The sequence below is a fragment of the Thermobia domestica genome, chromosome 5, assembly GCF_964235325.1.
Source record: "Thermobia domestica chromosome 5, izTheDome1.hap1.1, whole genome shotgun sequence".
NCBI classification, from domain to species: domain Eukaryota; kingdom Metazoa; phylum Arthropoda; class Insecta; order Zygentoma; family Lepismatidae; genus Thermobia; species Thermobia domestica.
The window spans coordinates 44,939,667-44,948,176 of NC_137458.1; positions in this window are offsets into that span (position 1 = coordinate 44,939,667).

The following is an 8,510-nucleotide window of genomic DNA, read 5'->3' on the forward strand; positions in this document are numbered from 1 at the left end:
AAGCCATAGTTCCCGAGTTGCCATTTGCTTAAATTCATTGATATTCGAAGAATTTATTCAAACACACTATTTCATTTCCTTTTAGGACAAGGGTGATTTTTGTATGCATGTTTTAATACAGCAAAATATTCTTCCTTGAATTGCCCAAGGAGTGAGAGTTAAAACCCGAACCCGCATTGCCTACACAATTGCTTAGATTATTAAGCAAGTTGTGTCTTTTTAAAGTAACATGACAAATTCCGTACTTTCCAAATGATGCCGGAAATCCTGTTAGGACCCCAAACGTAATGAATCACAAGATCACGTATAGTAGAGGCTAAAAGTTCTCATCCTCTGATTTCTTGGAAACCTGTTGGTTTATCACTGTACACTACTTACGCGCCTTCGCTAATACTGTGTTTCTTGAGCCAATCTAACTTTGTCATGAATAATCCAGAGTAAAATTTAATTCATACGATCCACAAGATATCATAATCTCTTGCACATCCATTCAACTATCCCGAAGAAGAAACGTGCTGTAGTACAATGAAACATTCGCTCGATAAGAGCAAATGAACTATGATCTGCAAGTTTTATCTAACAATAATCTGCAACAACATATAAAAGATTTCTTTAACGTTTGTTGCTAAGCGCCTTATTAATAAGCAATGGCGGCTCATATATGTGCTTGCAGGTTAACATGACTACCATTGATAAAGACATATTTTTTTGCCGTTCATTTATTAAAATGTCCTTGATTTTATTAAGTATTATTTTTAATTATGTTGTGCAAGGTCATTTCATTCATTTTCACAGAAAATAGAATGGAATATGTGGATTGATTATATACATACATACATACATATATACATACATACATATATACATGCATATATATAGAATATTACTTAACAATACACAAACCGAGAGAATCTACGTGTGAGGAGTAGAGCAGGTTAGTGGGAAAGGGTGAAGTAAACCTTTTCTTTAAATTCAACAAGGTTGAAAAACGTCCAACTCTAGAACTCTATGCAAATGACAGTTGTGTATTGTTTCCTTCCATTCTTTGTATCTTTGTGGTTGTAGTAAGTATTACCAATTCCATATTTTGAAGGGAAAGGGGTAAATCAGTGGCGGTTCTTGAGGGAAGTCACAGTGGTAAATAACAATAATAACTAACTCTATTGCTTGTGCAGCTCAGAGGTTCAACGCAGCATTCACAAAAGCTCTTCAGTGGTTTCTCTACTTACCCAACTGGATCTAATTTCTACTTTATATTTCTATTTCCGCGAGATTCATCATAATATTGTTGTTCCATCTATACTTAAGTTTTTGTAATGGTTTGGGCTTCCAGTTAATATTTTGACAGTTTCTACTTTCTTCCATTCTGGCTACATGACCTGCACTCCTCAGTCTCCTAGATTTGATTACTCTAACAGTGTTTGGTAAACGGCATAAATTATGCATTTCCTCGTTATGAAGTTTCCGACATTTCCCATTAACGTCTCTCTTGAGTCTGAATATTCGCCTCAGAATGTAATAATAATAATAGGTAAGTTTTGTTCCCTTAGTTCGTAGCGATTATTGTAACTTTACTGACAAGAGTTCCATCACGATCCGCCACTAGGATAAATATGATTCTGAAAAGATAAGAATGATTGCAAATTATTTCTAAAACATTATATTCACAAAACTTTAGATGTTTTTTACTCTTTTGATATATTTATACTAACTCTATAATATGGTAACCCTTTCTTTCCAATCTAATGGCTTACGAGTGCATGATTTTCATCATAAATTAAGTTCCCGGATTCGACTCCTGGGAGAACATCGAATGCAATACAATGGTTTACATCCAACGTTATAATATTAGGTCTTGTTCTATATAGCCTCGCTGCTGACAAAAGACGTAAAATACAAATCAATTAATCAATCTACAATGCGTGAATACTACTTATTTACCTTAACTATTCGAATAACCTCATTGAAATCACCAATGTCCATTCGAATTTAAGTAAATCTCCACCAGTATTAATCGGAATTCAGGCAAACCTCCACCAGTATTAATCGGAATTCAGGTAAACCTCCACCAGTATTCATCGGAATTTAATGAAACCTGCAATCAGTATTCACCAGAATTCAATGAAACCTGCACCAGTATTCATTGAAATTCAATAAAACTTGCACCAGTATTCATCGAAATTCAACGAAAACTGCACAGTTTTTATCGGAATTCAATGAAACCTGCACCAGTATTCACTGAAATTCAATTAAACTTGCACCAGTATTCATCGAAATTCAATGAAACCTGCGCAGTTTTTATCGGGATTCAATGAAACCTGCACCAGTATGAATCGGAATTCAATGAAACCTGCACCAGTATTCATCCGAATTCAATGAAACCTGAACCAGTATTTATAGGAATATAATGAAACCTGCACCAGTATTCATCCGAATTCAATGAAACCTGCACCAGTATTCATAGGAATTTAATGAAACCTGCACAGTTTTTTATCGTAATTCAATGAAACCTGCACCAGTGTGAATCGGAATTCAATGAAACCTGCACCAGTATTCATCCGAATTCAATGAAACCTGCAATCAGTATTCACCAGAATTCAATGAAACCTGTACCAGTATTCATTGAAATTCAATTAAACTTGCACCAGTACTCATCGAAATTCAATGAAACTTGCGCAGTTTTTGTCGGGATTCAATGAAACCTGCACCAGTATTCATCCGAATTCAATGAAACCTGAACCAGTATTTATAGGAATATAATAAAACCTGCACCAGTATTCATCCGAATTCAATGAAACCTGCACCAGTATTCATAGGAATTTAATGAAACCTGCACAGTTTTTTTTATCGGAATTCAATGAAACCTTCGCCAATATTCATCAGAATTCAATGAAACCTGCACTAGTATTCATCAGAATTTAATGAAACCTGCACCAGTATTCAATGAAACTTGCAGCAGTATTCATCGAAATTCAATGAAAACTGCACAATTTTTATCGGAATTCAATGAAACCTCCACCAGTATTAATCGGAATTTAATTAAACCTGCACCAGTCTTCATTGAAATTCAATGAAACTTGCACCGGTATTCATCCTAATTTAATGAAACCTGCACCAGTATTCATCGGAATCTAGTGAAACCTGCACCAGTATTCATTGAAATTCAATTGAAATTCAATTAAACTTGTACCAATATTTATCGGAATTCATAGAAACCTGCACCAACTGACACCATCGGTCATACACATCAACAGACACTGTAATCACATAGCGCCACAGAGTAAATTTATTGTTTCTTTGCAGAAATAGTATCTAAAATTAACAACAATGTGGGGCAGATATAGAATGTGGGTGCGTCAATTTAAATATTATTCACTTACTACGGAAATCGTGTTATAGTGCCTTAAGATTTATTTTTACGAACGGACACATCCATTCTATGATGTCCAATACTTAAATGCATAGTACAGTTAGGAAGTCTAAAAGAATCAATAATCTGAAAAATAGTTTTAACGATATTCTTTATTTTTAATAAATCAATATTTCATTAGCAACGCTACAATATTGTAGAGATCATTTCTCATGAAAACAATTCAAAAGAGATATTTTTAACTCTTTTATTGGTTCGAATTTGTTCAAAAACGCTTATTATAATTATTCATATTTCATAAATGATTGTGTCAGTAATAACTGTAAAATGACATGATTCAATTTTAGAAATGGAAATGAGAAAGTTTAGTGTGGTAACATGGACCCTTGATTTAACCCCCTATTAATACTTAAATAAATATCAATATTCATCGAGTGTACAATTTGTCATTATATATGAACATTAAAATAAAATAAAGATGCTGAACATTTTCTGAACTTACAGTGTTATAGAGAGGAACTCTCACCTGCTTGAAACACTGAAAAAAATCCGTTATCCGTATATTGTACAAATATAGGGAATCATTATTTTTAGTATGGAAATCTGTAAGGAGCATACGTTATCCATATGGTACTTACATACTGCCTCTTTCTCGCTTAGATGTTACATTATGCTACGGCAGGATGTCTTACATCTAACAGTTTCCCGTATACTACCTACGTCAGCTACGGTATATGTTATATACGAAAATTACCTATAAAACATACTTTTTCAGCTATACGTTTGCTGCAGCATGTTACATAGGGTTGTACGTTAAGTCTAAAAACTACAGGATTTACGCATGTAACCTACGTTTTTAAGCACGACACACTTTCTTTTTGTCAGTGAAGTCTGCCTGAAACATTAACATTGACCATTTCAGTGTTTCCTTCCTTTCACCTATAATTGCTTACGAAATAAAGACCTGAGACTGTCTCATCTCAAAAATTTGTCGTGAAAGAGATGTCTCGTCTCCGAAAGAGACGAGCTATGTCTCGTCTAGTAACCTCCTCTTCTGAACAACCTTTTTTTAAATATTGCTTCGTTTACCAGTCATATTTATACATCTAATTAAGCGCAATTATGTGTATCTTGTAATTGTAAATTAAACTTAGTTCGTTTTCTGAATTGCAACCGCGACTGTTAATGATTTTGATTGTTTAAAACAGCACAGAAATAAAGTAGAGTGTGCATGACGTCATCGTATGTGTATTGTGAGAAGAATTCTCAATACTGGGAAAGAGATGAGAGGATATTGCGTGCAATAAAATGAAGTTAAAGTACATAAAAATATTAATGATAACCCACAGTTGCTACACTATATCTGTCATAAGCACAAAGTAATTGCGAAGTAATGAAGTTTTTAGCCAGGAACGACCAAATGATTTTTTTCCCAGCTGGGAGCAAAGGACACACAAGCGAACCCGCGATCGCAAAGATGCACCTAATACTTCATGTATGATACTTACTATTGATACGCATTGCTTAACTTGATTAACTCTGCAGCAAATATATTAAATACTGTAGTGGGTGTGTCTTATTAAACGTTTGCAGGGACATGGGTTTTGAAGTAAATGCAAAGAAAACTTAATGCATGGAAATTTGTGGGGATCGTAATAATGCATATTATGAATGAGTTAAAATATTAAATAATACTTTCGACAAAGTGGATACTTTCAAATATCTAGGATCAATATTAACAAAGCAAACCCATATTCACGAAGAAATTAAATATTGACTAAAAGTAGGAAATTCGTTTTATTATTCAATTCAAAATATTTTGTTGTCGCCAATTCTGTCGAGGAATTTTGAAGCTTAAAATATATATAAAACGATAATCAATGCTTGTTGTACTGTATGGTTGCGAAACATGGTCGCTTACTCTGAGGAAAGAACGTAGAATGAAAGTATTTGAAAAAGAGATTCTGAGACGAATATTCGGACCCAAGGGGAACGGGAATGTGGAATGGTGGAAACTCCTTAACGAGTAATTACATATTTTGTACCGTTTATCAAATATTGTTACAGAGTTATCAAGTCTAAGGAGACTCAAGTGGGCAGGTCATGTAGCCAGAATGGAAGAAAGTACGAACACTTTCAAAGGTTTAACTGGAAATCCAATCAGGAAACGACCATTAGTAAGACTTGACAGTACTCGAGAAAACCCATGGAAACGATGTTGTCCACGACAAACTTACTTAGCCGGGAATCGAACACCACGCACCACAGGTAAACTCTCTACCACTGAACCACCGTGTCTCCCATGAGAAAAGTGGGATAAAATTTGTACGTTACGCCTAATACATTAAAAAGTGAACAATGTTTTCTTTTAAATACACTATAACAGTTATTTACAATATCTGGACATAATTCTTTTAAGAGTCTTCATCCCGGCGAAATTAAAATACCGCTAATTTTACAGTAATTATGTGATATCTTCAAATAGATAAAATATAATTGAAATATGGAACAAAATCGCCCTAGACAATATTATTTTGCGTGAGGTACCGTTATCACAAGTCACGTAGTGGCTTTCCGTTTTCAGCTGTTTAGAAACGCGAAAATAAATGCCGATTTTCAAAATGGCTCGAAATCGAAAGCAGATAAGTGAGTCATGATAACGGTTTCTCATGTAAAATAATATTGTCTAGGGCGCTCTTGTTTCACATTTCGATTATCTTTTATCTATTTGAAGATATCACATAATTAACAGTTACTGTAAAATTAGCGGTATTTTAATTTCGCCGGGATGAAGACTCTTAAGTCCTGAAAGATCTTAAAGAAGTAGGGGAGGCTGGGGCTGGCTGTCGAACTTTTCATTCTTTATTTCTTTTATGGATGTTTTGTTGCTTACAGTTTTCGAGAAATAAAATTTTCTTTCTTTTAAAATGTAGTATGCCAACCGACCCCCAGTAAGGAGCAGGTTGGCTGATATTGAGTGGCTAATTGGCATACTTTTTAAATATAGCAAAACACAAATAAAAATTGGATGTATTAATAATAAATGTGATTTTTCTAAATTCTATTATATATATATATATATTGCAATGAAGTAGGCTATTTGAAGTTTGAAATGACTTTTATTCACAACATTTAAAAGAATTAGCATTATGAAATATGAAAACTTCTTTTTTTTTTATTCTAGCTTGGCTTGACATTGAAAGATACAAGATTATCAAACCACAACACTTTTAATAGGATTTGGAGTAGATTAATTTTTCATATTATTTCAAAATGTAATTAAAATAACTGAACTATGAAGAAACGCGGTTTATTTCCTACTGTTCACAAAGTAGTTAAGAGAAACTAAGATATGTTTTAACTGAATTATCGAGAAATGCAGTTTTTTTTTTTCCTACTTTTCACAAAGAAAGAAAAAGCAATAGTTCTGGTTGGATTGGCGGTTTATGAGATAAGAATCATTGACGAATTTTTGTCTTGTGAATCTTTAGTTGCCTTCAACTATAGAATCAGTTTGTTCATCTGAAAATTTGTTTTTATGCATCTGACAGAGATAAAACTATATTCTTTGTAATTTATGGCATGTGTTTAAGTACATTAATTTTAATTTTTACATTTTAGGATAAACTAACATATATTACCCGATTCGCTGGGTTGAAATAAACAATTTAAAACACACACTGATAGTGGCCATTTTCGATCAGTAACATATATATATATCCCTCTCCCAAGTTGCGGGGTTGAATTTGGTTTTAAACGGGATCGGAAGTGTCACTCTTCATCTCAGCGACCCTAAAACCTACGGATCAGACACTAATATCGGCCATTTTTTAAAATCATTTTTATATATCTTCCAATCTCCTCTTCCATGTTACGAGGCACGGCATCTGAATTATCCCCGGTCATCTCAGCGACCCTGGAAACTATGGATTCGACACTAATATGAGTTATTTTTGATCAGTTTTATGTATTTCCCTTTCCACCTCCTCCAAGATCTGGGGCTGAATTTGGATTTAAACAGCATCAGAAGTTTCACTATTTATCTCGGCGACCCCAAAAAAACTACAGATTCCACACTAGTATCGGTCATTTTTGACCATTTATATTTCCCCCTCCTCCATGTTGCGGCCCATAGCATCTGAAGTGTCACCGTTTATCTTTGCGTCCCAAAAAAAATGTGGATTCAGCACTAATATAAGTCATTTTTGATCAGTTTTAAATATCTCTTCCTCCCCCCCTAAAGTTGCGGGGTTGAATTTGAATTTAAACGGGATCAAAAGATCACTGTTCATCTAAGCGACCCAGAAAACTATAAATTCGACACTGATAGTGGCCATTTTCGATCATTATATATATCTTTCCCCCTCTCCCAAGATGAGCGGTGAATTTGAATTTAAACGGGATCGGAAGTATCACTGTTCATCTGAATGACCCAGATAACTATGGATTAGACACTAATATTGATCATTTTCGATTATTATTATTATATATAGCTCCCCCTCCTCCGTGCTGCGTCACACGGCATCAGAATGTCACTGTTAATCTCAGCTACTCCTAAAACTATGGATTCGACACTAATATTAATCATTTCTGATCATTTTTAAATGTTTATCCCACTCCCCTACGTTGTACCCTCCCTCTCCCCAACTATCAGAGCTGAACTTGGATTGAAACAGCATCAGAAGTGTCACAGTTTCTCTCATTGACCCCGAAAACTATGGATTCAACACTAATATCGGTCATTTTGATCATTTTAAAATTGAATACGCGACAAAACGTACTAGCGACAAAACGTACCACCGACAAAAGGTACCACTTACCCTGAGGGCTGCTTGTGAAGGGTTTTCTAAAAACACTTTAAATAATGACAAGCGACAAAACGTACCACTTGCCTGGAGGGCTACTTGCGAAGAGTCTTTCAATCAGCCATCAAATAATGTCAGGCGACAAAACGTACCACTTGATAGGACGGTATATAAGTATATATATATATATCGGCCAAAATAAGGTTAAAAGTTGAACAGATTGGTGCTAAGAAAAATACCGATGCAAGACCAAGACTAAGACTAAGGCTAAGACTAAGACCATACCTGCAAGATTCTCGCCAAACCAAGACCAGCAAGAATCTTGCATGTGCAAT